This window comes from Empidonax traillii, unplaced genomic scaffold (genome assembly GCF_003031625.1).
Source record: "Empidonax traillii isolate 1590-97213 ecotype Southwest subspecies unplaced genomic scaffold, ASM303162v1 scaffold505:size591145, whole genome shotgun sequence".
Taxonomy (NCBI): domain Eukaryota; kingdom Metazoa; phylum Chordata; class Aves; order Passeriformes; family Tyrannidae; genus Empidonax; species Empidonax traillii.
In genome coordinates, this window is record NW_020955698.1 from 515,819 (window position 1) to 532,788 (window position 16,970).

General features: G+C 48.8%; 1 protein-coding gene across 3 annotated transcripts in view; it reads left to right on the top strand.

The window, feature by feature from the left end:
- The window catches only part of NEXMIF (neurite extension and migration factor), a 167,391-nt gene that overhangs the window by 98,621 nt on the left and 51,800 nt on the right, over positions 1–16,970 (top strand). The window lies entirely within an intron of this gene.

The window sequence follows — 16,970 nt, forward strand, 5'->3', positions numbered from 1 at the left end:
GAGTCACCCCCTGTGCCCCAGAGGATCATCCCAACCCTCCTGCAGCTCTGGCAGCCTTGGGGCTGTGCCCACTGCCCTGGGGAGCCTGTTCAGTGCCAACCACCCTCTGGGGGAAGAACCTTTCCCTGAGATCCCCCCTGAGCCTGCCCTGACACAGCTCCAGCCATTCCCTGGGGGCTGTCCCTGCTCCCCCCAGAGCAGAGCTCAGTCCTGCCCCTCCTCTGCCCCTGCCCAGGCAGTTGGAACTGCAGGGAGGTCTCCCCTCAGTCTGAACACACCAAGTGCCCTCAGTGTCCTCACACGCCTTCAAATCAAGGCCCTTTTCCATCTTTGTTGCCCTCCTTTGGGTACTCTCTGATGGCTTCAGGTCTTTTGGAATGAATGGGAATACAGTTTTGCTCTGCCATGACAGCTCCTGAGGTGCTGAGAAAAGGAATGAAGTAAAGGTGTGTTTGCTGTTTCTCCTGGGAGAGCCGTCCCTTGGTCATGGAGTGCACAGGACAGGGGCAGCTGGAAGTGATGACCCTGCTGGTGTTAGTGGTGTCAGTGGCTCTGGCAGGATTTGAGAGGGCTCCATCCTGGTATTTGGTTTTTTGGGTCCTCCCCCACCCCAGCCCAGCTCCCGAGCTGTCAAGGCATCAGATGAATCAGCCCTCTGATGTTTTGGATTTCTGGCAACGGTAGCAATTGGGCAACCCTCCAAATCCAGCAAGAGTAATGAATGGGAAACTGACATGATTTCACACGGAAGGCAAGGCAGGAAGAGTTTTCAGATGACTCTGTGTGTAGACATGTCTGCATTTGTCCTTTATCCTCTTCTTCCTTTTCTGAAATTTGTGCTATCCCACTGTCTAGCTTGTAAATCAATCTGGCTGCTGGCAGGGGAGGGGACAAAACCCTGACAAAACGCTACGTGTGGACTCCAACCGCAATAGTTGAGGCTGCTCAAAACCTCACAGAATTCAAGGTTTTTCAGACCCATCCTTCTTGATTGCCCATTTTGAGATGTCCTGTTTGTAATCCTCGCCCAGGAGCTTCTGCCCCAAACTCTCCGGGGAAGAAAATGTGGAATAGAACACTTAGAGGCTTTATGACTTTTAATTAAAACTTGGAGCATGAGACCTTTCAGAAGGCTTCACTGACACCTTTTGACAGTCATGTCATTGAGCCTGACCTCGTTTTTCCCCTCTCTTGGAAATTTTCTTCTTCTGGAAGATTTGGTCTGTTTTACTCAATTCTCAAGTGAAAAAGGGCATGTGGCATGTTATACTTTACCAAATTCACTTCTGTAAAACCTCAAAATAAGCATATCTAGTTGCAAGATAACTAGAGTTAGGGAGGAATGTGAAGAGAAATTTCTTACTCCTTTAAAATCTCCCTTAGGATAAAAAAAGCCTCTTCCAAGATTTGGGCAGTTTTGCTACATAACGATTCTCGTTGCCTGAAAGCTGAGGATATTACTGAAACAATAACCCAGAAATGAAGTGGTTGTGTTTTCCATGTGTGATGGGTTAAATCCATGGAAGGCCAACATGAGCTCCCAGTTTGTGGGATCTCGGTGTGCCTTGGGATAGGACGTGACAGTCTGCGTTGGCTGCGAGCAAGGAGCGTGAGCAAGTACAGCCTCCCTGTGCACTTTCTCTTCTCTGCTTTGCCACTGCAATTAAAGGGGAAATTGCTTTAATTAATCAGTTAATTAACGACAAGGAGGCCATTGGCATCTTGGCTTGTATCAGCAATAGTGTGGCCACAGGCCCAAGGCAGTGACTGCCTCCCTGTGCCGGGCATGGCTGAGGTGCCTCAGTTCCTGGGCTCACTTTGGGGCCCCTCACTCCAGGGATGCAGGTTAGTGGTGGCCTTGGCACTGCTGGGGAATGGCTGGACCCGATGATCTTGGGATCATGGACTCACTGAATGGTTTGGGTTGGAAAATCCCTCAAAGAGCCCCAGGGTCGGGACTGTGCTCGTCCTGTCCGTGCTGTGGCACCAGTGTTGGGCATTTCTGGTTTGGTCTTTATTTCTGATCCTTGGGCTGTTCCTGCCTCTGCAGACCTGCTCTCTTTTGGAATAGTCCAATGACTGAGGTTCTGGGGGCTTTTGTTTTGTTGAAAAAAATGTGGCTCTGCTCCCCATTTTAGTCCAAAGTGGCAAATTCTATTCCTTTCTAATGCCCATCTAATTTGAGATGGAACACCTGAATTTGCTAATAATCTGTGATTACTTTGTGCTAATCTTGCTGTTCTAGAGGGTGGTTCTGGTTGACATTGAACAGATGAGTTATTAATTACTTTCCTTTATATCATTTGTCCTCCAGGCAACACCTTTTGGTCCATGCTTGTTAACTGCACTGTTCAACACTTGTTAGCTCTCTGTGCTGTCCTCACCTACAACAGGTGAGATTGTTCAGCATCCTCCAAAAATGTAATTTTCTTTTACTTGGGTGGTGGTTTTACCGCATGAATCACCACTGTCTGGTTGTCTTGCAGGCTGTGGGATGTGTGATGCCCTTTGGAGTAGGCAGCCCAAGCTAAATCCCGGGATAAGGCTTGGCATAGGACTAGCACAAAAGCTCAGGTGGAAACCATTGGAACCTCACAGTATTGCCAGTGCTGAAATATAAAAAAAAAATGTTTGAAAATGCTGCGCTGAACTACTTAGTTATGAGCCAGGATCCCAAAATAACCACCTTTCAGTTGGTAAAATAAATTATCAAAGTCTTTCAGATCCAAATGTAATGCTTGGGCAAATTAATCCATTGTTGTATTGTTATAGTGCTCTAATCATATTTTTATATAACCCAGGAGTTGGAACTAAGAAGCATTTTGCTGTCAGTGCAAACACAATAATAAGAATAGTCTTAACAAAGTGACGTGCACTTAGTTGACTTTCTGAAATACATTTCAGCGGAAATTACAGATGCTTTTTACTTTTCATTATCATTAAGGTACAAATAACTTCCTTGTATTGAAACCCAGGCTTACTTTATCTGCTTTAATAATTATATTGAGGCTCATTATGGACACCTTGTTTGTAATTCTGGCTTTTCTTATTGAATTCTAAATGTGTTATTACAAAAGTATGTACTTTACCAGATGGAGTATATTATGGCAGCGTTTAGTTCCAGTTGATCTTTTCTAAAGAACACACTGAATGATCTCGGGCTAAATAGAACCGAGACAACATCGAGCTGGATTTTTTTTTTCCTAAAAGCACTTTTCAGGCTGCTTGGAGGGAAGCAGAAGCCAAGAAACGCTGTTGGATTGAGGAGGGCAGCTGGAAGAGGTGGGATGATGAAGACCTGGTGATGAGGAAGAGGTGTGGAAGCCGCATCGCAGGCGGGGGAGACTTTTCCAAGAAAATATCGTAGTTGATGTCAAGGTTGTCTCATTTGCCAGTGGGATATTGCTTTAATGGTGTTCTTTTTTCCTCTCCAGTTTACATAATGAGATCAAGCTAATTAAACCATGTCTAGCTCTGGGAAAAGATCAAAATGTGAGCTTTTTTTATTTCTTTTTATTAAAACCTTCACCCTGTAATGGAAGATTATAGGAAGTACTTCGCTACCAGTGGATCTTGCTCATCCCTGAGAAATTCAGCTCCTCTTTTTTACCAATGCCTCTTTGGTTTTAATAGGTCTTTTTCTCCTAGTTGATGATTTTTCAGGAATTTGCAGAAGGTGCATACTTGCTCTGGTTGGGTAGACTAGGCAGAGGAACAGCAATAAGTAGATGCAGTGAGGTGTTTAATGCAAAAGCCACTGACGATAAAACCTATGGAAAAGTGTCTTCTCCTGTGAAGTTGTGGAGGAGTTGCTTAGACTGGTTTATTCCACATGTTTCTTGTTCCACACAGCTGACTGACCATTGCCATGGGGAGACTCAGGGGCCTCCTTGGACCTGAGAATGGTTTTTTTTACAGCCTCCTTAAATTTGAAGATTTTTTTTTTTCCCTATCCAATTTCGCCTTCCTAAATAAAACAACAAAGGAAGGGGAGGGGAATGAAAATATAGGGATTTTTGTTGAGGTGAAATGGAAATAAGGATCCGTTGCACTTCAGGAAGATGGCTGTTACACTTTATGCCGTGACAGCAGTCGCAGGTGTCGTGCTGTGTCGGTGCTGGGTGACCACACCGGTGGTCGATGTCTCCTAGAGGTACCATGGCTCAGCACTGGCAATCCAGCTGCTGGATTTTCCCCGCTCCAAGGTCACAGGCCCCTCCTGCTGTCAGTACCTGCACGTTGGTGGCATCACTGTCATGGTGCCATTGCCTGGGGCGACCACGAGTCTGGATTACGAGAGGCTTTCCGGGCTGGGGTCAGGACGAGGAGCGATTGCCAACGTTAATATATTACTGTATTAGATCATCCTAATTATATTTTAAGCTGGAATGACTTCAGAAGGGTTGAGAGGCAGCGAGGGCTCTCCCATGCCTTCTCCCCCTTGCAGAGGAGACAAGGTTCAAGTATTATTTTCTCTTCCATAGGGGAGGAACGGCTGCGTCAGGGCCGGGGAGGAACTTTCTCCTGATTGAGTTGAATTGCAGAGTGCCTTGGAGGTTCCATTCAAATCACCGCAATTTCACTTCCCCCTGTGACAGAGCAAGGAGCTCTCCACTTTGATCCTTCATGTAGACTTGGAGGGAAGGGGGGGGGAAGAGAGAAGGAAAGCTTTTGTTTCGTGCGTGTTGTGCTGTCCCCACCTGACAGGGTGTCGCTGTAGCTGTGCTGTGCCAGCCTTACACACCCTGCCAGAGCCCCCGTGGAGCGTGACAGGGCTGGCATGTGTGGGGGGCCCGGGCTGTGTCTCCTCTGTGATTTCCCTGCATCAGTGACTGTGCCATCTCTCCTGATGAATAAATTGGCTCGGTGTGGAAGCGGCGCTTGATCCGCACCTCGCAGGGTTCAGCACGAGCCTCTCTTTGCCTTGATGGGCTTTAGATGAGGCCCTGTAAAAAAAGCTGATTGTGGGTTGCGGTTTTTTTGGTGGTGTTTGTTTTTTTTCTTTTTTTTTTTAATCCGTGTGAGATCTTAAAATATATTGGGGTTAATGAAATCAGTGAAATTGGGAAACGCTGCCTGTGATGGACAGATGGCCAAAAGCTCTTGGAAGTACAAGTGGTTTTGCAGCAGAAGGAGAGCTGGGATCTGGCTGATGGATCCACGTGCCGTGGGCACGGACCGGTGATGCAGGAGGAGGGAGTGCCCCCAGTCCCACCCTGCTGAGGTGATGCTGGTTTGCTCCACCTCAAGGTCCCATTCCTGCCCTCCTCTCGTTGTAGTAAATTCCATCCCATCCTTGGAGGCAGCATTTGAGCTCCCAAGCAAAATTTGATCTTTTAAATAAAGCACTCCTTGTCATAATTGAACATATATGCGTGCTTTCCTTTCCTGTACAACTCCAGCAGCCACTGAACACACTTAATAATGTTTTTCGCAGTATTTCAGTGGTATGAATGTGCATGGAAATTACAGCAAAGGCATCATTTTTTTAACAGCTGTGTTTAGTTGAATAACAGATTTAGAAAGTGCAGACTTTAATTAATCTGTGTTTTCTGCTGGGATTTCAGCACCATCTGATTTACTTTTCATGGCTGAAAAGTGTAATTGTAGTTTTTCCCTTTAGCTGCGAGTTTATCCTCCCAAGAAATCGATTTGGTTCTTCTTTTTCTTAAAGCAAACTCAATATCAAACTGATGGTACCTGGAATGCAATACAGGTAATGCACTGGCTCGGGCTGTCGTGGGGTGGAGAACAAATATCTGCCAAATGTTTTGCTGGGAAATGCTGCTTTTCCTCCTCCCTGCCTTGCTGTATGTCACAGCAAGCATCCACATCCCATCCTGTACTCTGGGACCAGGGCAGTTGGGTACTGGAAGGTAAGGACTGGTGTTCCTGGAGAAACCTCTGAGCAGGAAGGATTTTTATCACCTCGGGTGTAATCTTTATAGTTGGAATTCTGACAGGAAGACTCTCCCTCTCTGTGCTTGCTCCTCATTGTAAAACATGTTTGTGTGAGGCAGTTGCTGTAATTCTTCAGATGTTCCTCAAAAAATCCTCCCTTGGAGAGGTGCTGGTGGACACCTGGGGATCGTGCACGGTGGTGGAAGTGGAGTCAGGGGCTGGAGAACCCCGATGATAAATGGCATTTTCTCATGCACTCATGACCACTCATTGCTCTGACTCTGTCAGGATCAGAGTGTTGCAAACATGCAGAGATTCAGTGCCTCTGGTTTGGGATTTTTCTTTAAAAAATCAGGCTGTTGTGGAAGTGTATCCTTGTCCCACCCTTGCTTTGCCCTGGGACAAGGTTCCCTAAGCTGAGGATGAGTCTACCTGTAGCCCAGCATGGGGTGGTTGGAGTTGCTCAGTCAAGTTGCTCCCCTTGGTGTCTGCTGGAGAATCCACAGGGAAATGAATGTTGTTATTGTGGAAACCCTTGTGTGAGCCAACCCTTTCTTCCCTGGGAGGGTGGGCAGGCCCTGGCACAGGGTGCCCAGAGAAGCTGTGGCTGCCCCTGGATCCCTGGGAGTGTCCAAGGCCAGGTTGGACAGGGCTTGGAGCAACCTGGGCTGGTGGAAGGTGTCCCTGCCCATGGCAGGGATTTGGAATGAGATGAGCTTTAAAGTCCCTTCCAATCCAAACCATTCCATGAAGAAGAAAAGCTGCTTGGACCCTCCATGAATCGCAGAGTGCTTCCATGTTGCTCGTTCTGAGCTGGGCTGGGGGAAGGAAGTTTTGTACAAAATAAGGGTATTACTTGCATTCTTGTAGGCATTCTGTGTAATTTTTAGTTACTGTCAGATGTACTTCCCCCCCAGTTTTTATTTTATTTTATTATGTTGGCGTGGGGTTTGATGTCTTAAGGGCTTTGTGGTGCAAAGCCCACAACAGCTGAGGGGAAGCATTGCATTTGGATTCTGAGTGGAGTCTTAGGATGCTAATCTGAGTAAGATAAAAAAAAAAAAAAATCTTGATGGGTTTTAAAACTTTTTTTAATTAAGGTTTTTCCTTTCATCTCGCCAAAGCCCTGAATTAGCTCCTTCATTCTCCCACAAATACGAGCAGTCCCTGCTGGTACAGACACTCACACATGGAAAACTTCAGCTGAAGGGTCAAACCCAGACTGGGAAACACCATGTGCCCGAAATGCTGGGGGAATTAAAGCAGGGTTTGGGCAAAGTCTAAAAAGGCCACACTACCCAGGTGCCTGGAGGATGCTGGGACTCCCCAGCGCAGTCTTGGGCTCTCCAGCTTTGTTGAAGAGCGTGGAGCTGGGGTAGCTGTTGTTACCAGCCGAAGGAGCTGTGGATTAGACATGGTGGTTTGTTGCTCTGTAGTGGCTTGTCCAGACACTTGTGCCTTTTTGTGGTGCTCCACACCCCTGGGTGGTTTTGCTTCACTCTCTGGAATGGTTTTGCTCTGCTTATTTTGCCCCACAGGCTTTGCCCCGGGAGGGGTGGGGGACCTGATGTGTGGTGGGAACTGGACACAGCAGGGACTCGGACCGAGGTCTTCCTGCCTGGGAGATGATGCTTGTGAGCTGCTCTGGGGTTTCCAAGACATTCCTGGGGAGATTTCTGCTAAAACCAGCACATCCTGACACAACATTTCGGCCTTGATGAATTGGGGGACAAATTCAACAGGGCTGTTTTTTTAATAGCTCCACTCTGCAGCACCTCTGCACTCTCCTTGCCATGCCAGGTTTCGGCTGGGGCATCCCTCGGTGGGTGGTGAGGAGCCCTCCCCGGAGGGGCAGTTGTGACCGCGGGTCCCATCCACCACCTGCCCGGGCTCTGCATTCCCTTCCCGCGGGCGTGTGCGAGCTCCGAGGGACTGTTGGGAGAGGCTGTTCGGTGGGGTTGACCCGCTTGCTGCAAAGTTCGACCCAGGCACGGTGCCAGCCCGAAGGAAGGCTGACAAGTAATCAGGAATCAAAGGAGCCACCTGCACGCCACGGGGAGCCGCTCACCGGGTGGTGAGCGAGCCGTGCCAGCGCTCATCGCCGAGCCTTGTTCTCCAGCCCCGCTTCCCAGGGAGGCAGCGCGGGAGGGGGTTGCTCCCTCCCTGGCCTCACCCTGCCCCCAGTAGGGATTTGGAGAGGGATGCGAGGTGGGATCGTGGCTGCGTGGGTATGCCAGGACACTGCTTCGTGTGGGGACAACGTTGGGAGTGATGGGGCTGGGCTGGAGCATCTCGGGGATGCAGATGCTGCGGCAGAGGAGAGGGGACAGCCTTGCTGAGCTGAGCCTGTCACCGTGTGAAATTCGCACTCCTTTTGGCTGCACCGCCAACAAATAGCTGGGGAGGAAAATAAGGTCTTTTAAAGAGCATTTTTTATCCTCTGCGGGTTCGTAAGAATGGCCCCGGCGGGCGGGAGGGAGGGAGGGAGGGAGGCAGAGGGGTGGCGTGATATGCAGATGTCTGTGTCACTGCACACGCGCCGGCTGCGCTCCCGGGCTGGGCTCACCCAGCTCCCAGCCTGGCAGCTCACAATTCCTACTTCGGGGGGCACGCAGGATTTGTTCTGGGGACAGAGGGAGAGCGTGAGATGTGCGTGTGGCCGCGTGCGTGCCTGTGGTTGCTTGGGGTTTATGTCTGAGGAAGGGCATGGCAATTAGCACTGCCCCCCACCCCCGCAGTCCCACACTGCCCCCCACACCTGCCTCCTGCAGGAGGATCTATCCCAGAATATCCAAGTTGTGGTTCATTATTTGGCATATTATATAGGATAGGCCTTGATAGGGTCTCTTTTGAACAGCTGGCAAGGGAAATTCCCTCCTGCCATTCTTCCAAGGGTGCAGTGGTGGGCTCGGAGCAGCCCCTGCCCTCTCCCCGCTGTGCTGACTGGAAGGGAAGGGGAGGCCGCTCTCCAAAGCACCAGCAAAGTGCTGGGAGGAAAGGAAACTCACTTTTGCAAAGCTGGGCCAAAAACAAAGGATTTTTATAGCATACAAATGTTACCTACAGCTATTTATACACCCTCCTCAAAGGCTATTTATACCCTCTCCCTGCTTTTGTGCTGCTGGCTGGAGAATATCCCTGTATTAGATGTTTTCGGCAGCGTGGGATGTTCTTCAGCCGTCACCCGACTGCAGGGCCGTACGTTTCCAGCACTGTTCCTGGAAGAAGAGGGCAATTCATGGGCTGCAGCCACTGCCATGGCCATGAAAGCTGGGTTTGCATCGCGGATGCCAGTCTGAGTTGCTGCAGTTATGGGGAGAAGGAGGTGAACGTGCCTGACCGCAGTGGTGTTAATGAAAGCGATCAGTCCCTACAGCTGGAGGAGGTGGCTCGTTGCATCAAGGGTCAGGAGTAAGTTTTCCCCCGTTTCCCACACTGTGCAGTCGATCAGGAGCAGTGTAAGGTTATTTTATTGTTTCCAGGAGTGCCGGACCCAGGCTCCCTGCGGGAGGTCGCATGCTTGGCTTGCTGCATCATTGATCCAGCCTGCCAGAGAAATTCTTTATTCCTCTTAAATGTGGACTTGCACTTAGAAAGCAAACAATCCTTTAACATTTCTGAGGCTGAAAGCAGCAAAACGAGTGGCTTTTGTCATCAGGGATGCTGTCTTTTCTGATCGCTCTGGGAACCAAGGGAATGTGCTACCCAACAAAGAGCAATTTTGTTAAAAAAACGGGGCAAAGAGAAGGGATTGCAGCTTCCTGTGCTCTGGATAATTGGGGCTGTCTCCTCTGCAGCTACATGGCACATTGTGGCCGGGTTTGGAAGCTGAATGGTTTTCAGGTTTCCCTGATTCACACCGTGGAGTTTGCAGTTCAGCCTCTCCTGGCCAGCACTGGGGTGCTGAGTTTGGCAGGCACCTCTGTTGCAGTCGTGGATATTTGCTTATGGCAGATCAACAAAAATAACTGCACTGTCTCTGGAAAAACATAATGTCCCATTAAAACACGGGCATAGCCTCCAAGATGGTTTTGTTTTTAGAAATGCTGAAGTAATGGCTTTTTGCAGGAAGCTTTTCCCGGAGGAGCCTCTGGAGCAGAGCCTGGTTCACCTCGATCTCCTGCTGCTGAATTTTGCATTCCTGCAGCTGAGGTTACCTGTGCCACTGCCCTGTGTTTCCGAGGTGTTTTGGTGATGCTGTGTGGGACGTGGTGGGTCGTCCCTCTGCCTCGTGACCGCTGCAGGGCTGTGGTGTGGAGGGAGAGGTGCTCCCTAGCGGCTCCAGAGCTTTTCCAGTGCTGATGGGGTGGCCTTTGATGATGCTTTTTGAATAGCATGAAATCAGGTGATAAATAGCACTTCCTTCAGGTTGGTGCTTGTTTTTCCCTGTCCCAGGCTGAACTTTTCCAAGGTTGCCTGCAAGTTCTCTGTGCCTGGGCTCTTAATCCCAGTCCCTACAGGAGCCATCTCCATCAGACGGGGAGATGCGGGCGCAGGGGCAGTGTCCGTAAATCCTCTGCTTCTCCCTTCCCCTCACTGCTGCTCTTGTCCCTTTTTCCACGACCACAACCAGGAGACGACTTTTTGTCATTATTTTGTTCAGAAAGAGCCTCCTGACTCCTCCTGAACCTGTGAATGGATTTCTCAACCTCCAGCCATCCGAGGTGTAAATGAGATGGGAGCGGGGGCTTCGCACGAATCCCACCTTCCTGCCGGCAGCCCACTCCCTGCCTGCTTCATTTGACATTTTTCTGCCCTAACAGGGATTATTTTTTGATAAATCCCCCCTCCCCCCCCAATTTGCTAATTCCTACCACCGCTAAGCCAGCGCTGCCGTTGGCACTGGGAGGTGCAGGCGCTGTGTGGCACGAAGGGGCAGGGACCCCCGAATTCCGAACGGTCGTGATTGACTGTGCAGCTTGGGCAAAGTGCATTTGTTGCCTTGGAAACAAATAGCAGCAGTGAACAACTCAATGAAATTTATGGAATCAACTTCAATAAATCTTGATGATAAATGTGCAAAAACATACCCAGTTTGATGAAGATCTACACTATGCAGATGTGAAGGATGGTAGTAAGTTATATAACAGCTTCAGTGACAATTTTGGGCTGCCACGGTCATGTTCCTATAATATGGGCTTTTTCTGGTTTTTTTCTGAGGAAGCTGTCTGTTTCTTTTCATAGATATGGCATTTAATTTTAATTTCCAGGGTATCTTTAAGTTTAATTGGCATGCTGGATGATTACAGTGGGTTGTTTTGTCTTTTGCAGAGCCTGATTCATATCAAACTCGGGATAAAAATAAAATTGGGAGCGGTGGCAATCCAAGGGAGCACAAAGTGCCGTGTCGCCCACCTCCAAGAAGGGTGCAAAATCTCACAAATTAATTAAAGCAGTTATGTAGGACATCTCCCTAATTCCTTGTAACAGCCTGTGCATGTTACAGATGAGGACAGGTCAGTGATTTTATAGTTACAGTCAAGCTCTGCAGCAGATTTTATTCTCATGTGGGGAGGTCTCCGTATTTACCTGTGCATAGGAGTGGGGTGGGTTTATTGTATCTCAGCTGGTGATATTTTCTAAAACTGATATTTTTTGTTCCTGGTTTGACCTGTGCATCGATGAGGTTTCAGGAATATCAGTGGACTTGTCTGGAGACTCCGTTGTAAACCTTTAACACAGCCCTTAATGCAACTCAATGTTTCTCCATTAGTTCCTTTGCCTCTTCTCCTTCCAGGCTCTTATTTTCACGATTTTCTGCTGGGTCAGGAAGCACTGGGAATATTTATTTCTTCCTTTCATGCGACTTTGGGCCACAGTTTTGCACTCGCAGCTGTGGTGGAGGGGCTGGTGGGGGCTGCCTGGGGCAGTGTTGCTCCCTCCCTCCCCTCCTGTGGTTTGTGCTTCATCCACCCTGTGCAAACCTGGCTGGGACTCAGCCCCAAGCCTGGCCTGATGGGCAGGGGTGTTGTAGAACCACAGAATGGTTTGGGCTGGAAGGGACTATAAAGCTCATCTTGTTCCACCTCCCTGCCATGGGCAGGGACACCTTCCACCAGCCCAGGTTGCTCCAAGCCCCGTCCAACCTGGCCTTGGACACTCCCAGGGATCCAGGGGCAGCCACGGCTTCTCTGGGCACCCTGTGCCAGGGCCTGCCCACCCTCCTAGGGAAGGATTCCTTCCCACTATCCCACCTAACCCTGCCCTGTGACAGTGGGAAGCCATTCCCCCTTGTCCAGAGTACCTCTCTTGGAGCCCCCTTAGGTACCAGAAGGGGCTCTAAGGATTTTATCACCCTTAGGAATTGCCTCCCAGTATCTTAGGCCAGTTTCTCTGCAGAGGCACCTTTTCTCCCCACTGTGTCTAGTAGGTGATGAATATTGGAGGTCTACAAGATGGACTGGTCATGTTTTAACCTTGGCCCTCCCTTTTCCTCCTCTTACAACCCTTTCATCTTCTTGGCTTGCTCCTGGAACGACATGTTTCTTAACATGAAGGCTTCTTGTTGGTGCTGCCCTGGGGACTCTGGGTGAGTGAAAATTCCCAGCTGTGGGGCAGATCCTGCTCCTCCCTCAGCACCTGGATTGCTGCCGTTGTTTCAGCTGCACCAGTTTGCCCTGTCATGTGGATCTGCAGGGATCTGAGCTGAGCCCTGGAGTCGCTCAGTACCTTTCAGCCCACAAAGTCAGTGGGATGCCAGCCCTGCTGTGTTGTTTGGATCAGGGAAATCCCGAGGGATGTTGGGTGTCTCGCCTGCAAATCGTCCCACATCTGCTCTGGTACCGGAGTTTGGAATGTGGCTCCTCAGACCCGGCGCTTGCCCTGAGCTCTCCACGATGGATTTTAATTTATGTAATGCTGAGTGTCTTCCTAACCTTGGCTGGGATCGAAATCTGAGTTTCCCTTAGACCCAGGTGAGGAGGGCTGGAAACACGAAGGGATTCTCCAGAAACCCCGGGCACATGGGATGGTTTCCGAGCCCTGCTCTGGTGTTTACAGAGCACCAGAGCACATACAACTGTGGAAGACAGCTTGAACTCCATTAGGAGCTAAATTTAGTGACTCACTAACTCCTTTTTGATATGTTTTTATAATTTCATTGTATTATGACACTTGGTTTTAAATTTGCATGAGTAAATGAGCCTCTCACTAAGTCAGGTAAAAAGATTTTTCACTTATCTACCATGAAATAAGACATTAAAAAATAGTGAGAGTTGAAAGCAACGTATCCTTGACATATTTAGTTTACATTTTTTCCAACTGTGCTGACTGAACGTTTCTAACCATTAATGATCCAATAAAGCTGTTTGTACCACTTTAGCAGGCTAAATAATTTCACATTAGGAAGATATTTTGTAATTAATTTAGTATTTTGTGGGGGAACCCTATTTTTGGAAAATATAAATGTACATTTAATTGCACTCCCAATCCGAATTGGAAGATGCAGCGAGTGAAAACTGGCCTTTTATGGTTCACCTCCAAACAGTAAAGTCCATGGAGGCAATTAACAGCAGTGAACAACTTTAACTGGGGTTTCCATGACTTGTTCATTAAGTTTCCTGCAGGATTGCTTAAAAATATTCCCTGGGCAGTAAAGCTCCTCTGCTTGGTGGAAGATGAGAGCTTACACCTTCATCCCTGCCCTCACAGGGGTTTCACCAGCTTCTGATTCACTAACGTGGATTTATGGTCTGGTTTTTAAAGTGTATCTGGATTTTATTTAGGATAACCTTGACAGGACCTGAGCAATATTGGAGTCTGCACTTAAAAGGTGTTTTTCCCCTCTCATTTCCAGTCCAAGAAGAGACCACCCAAGGTCCTACTGCTGGTGGGTTTTGGGGGATGGATCTGAGGAACCTCCCTTTGTTTTGGACAGGTGATGAGCAGCAAGGAGATGGCACCAATGCTCCTTCAGTGCTCATGTGCAGGTGAAAGTTCCTCTGTTAATTATCCAGCTTTTTGGCTCTCCTCATCTCTCTGGACATCACTGGCTTTAATTTTTTTTGTGTGTTATTGATATTTTTTTCTTTTTTCCTCCTGTTTCATTAATAGTGACAGATGCTTTTAATTAAAAAGACGAGACAAAACAAAATCCTGAGTAAAACAAAAAGAGAATATTCTAATTTGGCGTGACATTATGAGGCAGGATAGCTCCTGGCATGCAAGGTACGGAAAAGGTCATCTTCCACAGCTCCAGTCTTTTGCAACAGTGGAATTAAGTTCAAACTCAGGCTGGTTTTGAAGTCTTAAGTCTCTCCAGGGATTCCTTTCATAACATCTTCGAACTGGATAACACTACAGTAAATGAAATACACTGCACTGGATTAAAGGGTTATTTCCCCTGTGTGTCGAGCTGACACAGAATCCCAACCCTCAGGTTGCCTCTGAGTTGTCTCTATCTGCTGATCCCCTCTCTGCTTTACATAACAGCTCTCGGAGTTTTTGCAGGCAAAGTTTGGCCATTATTTATTTGACGCTCGGCGGACGCGGAACGATTTTATGCAGCGAGGAACCAAAATAAAGCAACTGCTAAACAGGAAGAAATGTAATGGGCTTCCAAATGTGAGGGAAGCAATGCAGGGAAGAGCGGAGCTGCCTCTCCAGGTCTATCACGCTGCTCTGTAATTTACACCAAAATACAAACTATCGCTCTCTCTCTGCATTGCCGCTCACATGTTCAGCAGCACCGAGCCTGCAGTAACAACGGGGATGATCTGCGCTACCGTGCTCTTATCTGACTGTACCAACAGCTAAAATTCGTTAGGGATCATTTGCAGTGTGTTTTGTTGTAGAGCAAATGTTCATCTTGACTTGGAGCTTGGTGTCTGCCGCGGCTCGTGCAGATTGCGTCGAGCGCCGGGCATCGGAACCGCTGCCATCTGCACCGAGCCGGCCACCACCGTGGCTGGGCTCCAGAGCACGTCCTGCCTCTCCCCTCTGGGGACAGCATGAGTGCCTTTAAATATCAGAGCATTGGCTCCCCCAGCTCCGCTGTGCCACGGCCGGTGCCCCCTGACAGGGTGGCCTGTTGGTCCTGGGGGAGGTGTTGTCTCCAAGCTTGGGTTTGGCAAATTGCGGTGGGTGTTTATTGATCCCACTCTGGAACTGAAGGAATTGTCTTGGTGCTTTGTTTCCCCCCCACACACAAAACACCGATTCAAGACCGCTCTGAAAGCATGGGAGGCCTGTGAAACGCAAACTCTGGGATAAATTTTTTTGATGGTGAAAAAGAAGACGACCATTTCTTCTCCCTCTTTGTCTCCTCCCGTTTTGTTTTATCCATGGCGGTCCAGTGCTGGCTGGATCAGATGGAAAACTGAAGTTTTCCATTTGAAACAGGGCACTGTGCTCTGTGTGTACCTCTGGGTTCTGCTCTCTGTGCTGAATCTCTTCTGCCTTTGTGGCCCAATATCCTCCTGCACCATGTTTTTCTTTGGATATGCTTGTGGATACCACTGGAACAACCGCTGCTCCTCTCAACCAACCCCACACCCCTCTCCTGAGAGCGGATGGGATGGGATGGGATGGGATGGGATGGGATGGGATGGGATGGGATGGGATGGGATGGGATGGGATGGGATGGGATGGGATGGGATGGGATGGGATGGGGGCTGCTGCTCTTCACGAAGATGGGCAGATCCTTCTTTCCTCTCCCTGGTCGTGCTTCTGCTCCACAAGTTGCAAACACTGTTTGTCTCTGTTCGCTTTTGGGATGAGGTGCTGGGACCTGCACCCTGACCTGGGGCTCTGTGGGAGGTGTTCACCAGGATTTGTCCGTGCTGACGGGTTTCTCCTGGCAAGCTCCTCGAGGGCGTGTCCCTACGGGCATCGGGTTCCTCTGTTTCCAAGTGTTATTCACAAATTAAACACCCACACACATTAAAAACCTGTGGGGAATGATCGCTTGGGGGTTCTGCTGTCCGTGAGTAATTAAAACCCTTGACATTTTTAGATTTACCTCCCAACTGAACAGCCTGGGAGGAGAAGCAGGGGCAGGGAATTGCCTGTGCTGCTTTTCTGGGTGGCTGGAGGTACCCACGTGCTCCCACACCGTGGCCTCCAGGAAAGTCTGTGTCTTTCCAGCGGGTCCGAAATCTCTCTGGCAAAGCTGGGACAATGCTGAAAATACGCCCTGAGCTTTAGCATTTCCTCCAGATTATTTCTTCAAGTGTTTAAAAATATATTTTATAGCACTAAAATAAATGTTAATGAGTCTGCATTGCTTAGGGCTAACAATAGTATTTCTATTTCGATCCAGCAGCCTGGCAGGGTGTTTGGTGATGGAGGGGCTGGATGTGGAGACCTGGCTGTTTCTTTCTGCCTTGGTCCTTGATGTCTTGAGCAGTTTTATTCTCTTGTGCTTTACTTGCCCTGTTCTGCTAAATAGCAGTGAAAAGCTTCCTTGCTTTGTTAAAGTGCCTGGGATTTATCAAAGGCCTCTGGGCAAGTGTTAAATGCTGAGCTGGGTATAAAAAGTGGTTTTTAGTGTTATGTTTATACCTCTTCAATGTTAGCGTGTATTTTAATGTACTCCTCGAGGTGACCTTTGTGGTTTTCCAACCAAAGACACAGTCTCCTTGACTCAAGGATTTGGTTTTTTTCCACTTCCTATCGTGGCATCTCTGAAGTAATTTCGTAAATATGCTTTTTAGGGGTGTTTTTGGTGCTCACAGTGCTGGAGGTGCCAGTTGCATCCAGAGGATGGGAGAGTTGCCATGAGAAAAATAATAGCGTGGAAGTCAGTTCCTCTCATTCCTCACCGTGGTTCTTTTTTTGAGTTACGATGAAACGACATTTAAAGATCCCGGGGTGCCATGTGAGATGGACAGGGATTTGAGGAGGCACCCCAAGACTTAAAGAGTCTGCCTAGGAGCAGGGCACGAGGTGTAGGAGGAAATGGGATGGCAGGAAGTCAGCCTTGGCAGGGAGTCAAAGGCAGCAGCCCCTGCTCGGAGCAGCTGCGCAGCCGGGGCTGCGGGAGGCCAAATGGTTTGTTTGTCTGTTTACATGGATGTGTGGGGCTGTGGAGGGGGGAACCACTCAGCAGAGATTCTGCTATTAAAGCAGAT